This window comes from Monodon monoceros, unplaced genomic scaffold (genome assembly GCF_005190385.1).
Source record: "Monodon monoceros isolate NGI ecotype Baffin Bay Population unplaced genomic scaffold, NGI_Narwhal_1 Super_Scaffold_21, whole genome shotgun sequence".
Taxonomy (NCBI): domain Eukaryota; kingdom Metazoa; phylum Chordata; class Mammalia; order Artiodactyla; family Monodontidae; genus Monodon; species Monodon monoceros.
Window position 1 is genome coordinate 29,340,413 of NW_021703778.1, and position 1,675 is coordinate 29,342,087.

The 1,675-nt window shown below is 38.9% G+C and overlaps 1 non-coding gene across 1 annotated transcript; it reads right to left on the reverse strand.

Annotated features, from left to right (window-relative positions):
* Positions 1-1,251: 1,251 nt before the first annotated feature.
* Positions 1,252-1,355, reverse strand: LOC114905247. The gene has a single exon (XR_003796111.1). It is a non-coding gene; the product is annotated as a U6 spliceosomal RNA (small nuclear RNA).
* Positions 1,356-1,675: the final 320 nt, after the last annotated feature.

The following is a 1,675-nucleotide window of genomic DNA, read 5'->3' on the forward strand; positions in this document are numbered from 1 at the left end:
CATATAGCCAAATTACTCAAAACGTAACTGTGACATTAGCTAATTCACTGAGAGGTTAATCACAGAATCAGTGATTAACTCCAGAACTGGCAGGATGCAGAGATCACCTTGCTCTGACTTCTCATCTTACGGGTAGTGACTCCAGCATTGTGACCAGGAATGCAGTCAGAGTGGCACAGATGGAATTAGACCTGGAATGGTTTTGCTCAGGGTTTGCAGGGTTATGTTTTTAACCTGTTTTTCTTTAGTTTAATGAGCTGATCCATTCTTTGGCACCAGAAGCAGCACAGCTGCTTCATAGAGCTGTCTTTGACATAGAGAGTCAGAAACCAAAGGCTGTTATGTACAGTCTTCCCCCGAAAGCAGAATCACGATAAAGAATCCTCATGTTCAGCGTCTTTGCTTAAATGTGAGATTGTGGGACTCATGAGTGCAGTGTCACCACTGGTACACTAATTAGGTTTGTCTGTAGGTAAGTAAACCTCATTTTGCGCTGCCTGGAGTCAGACTCAGTGGCTTTAAAGAGCCAGTGCTTTAACTTTACACTTACGTAGATGTTTATTCACCTGTAGTTGTGAAAATCAAGGAATTTGGGCTCAAAAATTGGTGAAAATGCTAAAGTTCGAACGTTTATGTATTAGTATATCACAGTGCATGTGTGGATATATTTAGAGCTCCACGATTTAAACACTTTTCTTGATTTTGTAATATTCAGGTGTAGCATTCTCAATTAACAGGTGTCAGAAGGATTAAATTTTGAGGGATATCTAAATTCACTGAATTTAAAGCTTTTCACTTAAAACGTTATCACAACTAAATGTAGCCAACAGTTTATGCCCTATGGATATTTATTGATTAAATGACATATATCAGACAACACACTTTGTTTTTAGTTTTATTTATTTATTTTATTGACATATAGTTGATTTACAGTGCTGTGCCAGTCTCTGCTGTGCAGCAAAGTGACTCAGTTATACACATTCTTTTTCAGATTCTTTTCCATTATGGCTTATCACAGCATGCTGAAGATAGTTTCCTGTGCTATACAGTAGGACCTTGTTGTTTATTCATTCTAGATGTAATAGTTTGCATCTACCAACCTCAGACTCCCAGTCCATCCCTCTCCCCCTCACCCTTAGCAACCACAAGTCTGTTCTCTATGTCTGTGAGTCTGTTTCTGTTTTGTACATAGGTTCATTTGTGCCATATTTAGATTCCACATGTAAGTGATATTATATGGTGTTTGTCTTTAAAAATATGGAACGCTTCACGAATTTGAGTGTCATCCTTGAGGGGCCATGCTAATCTTCTCTGTATCGTTCCAATTTTAGTATATACGCTGCCGAAGTGAGCACTCACTTTAATACACAGATGTAGGCAGTATATTAACAAACCTTGGAAGTACAGTCAGTGCTTAAGATCTGTTATGTTTTCAGATCATCTGTATTATCTGAAGAGGCAAAATATTAAAAAGCTAAAAGGTTTTGTAATTTTCCAGTTTTCTGCTTATTTGCGCAGAAGTGAAAGTTCTGTGGCTAATAGTTGATGGCAGCAGAACAGAAAGATAACAGAGTTTTGGGGTGTTGATAGCCCCAGGCTTTGAGCATAGAGGGAGGGCGCCAGGAAATGTGCAGGGCCAAGTGGTGGAGAGCAGAGAAAATGATGTGATGGACGT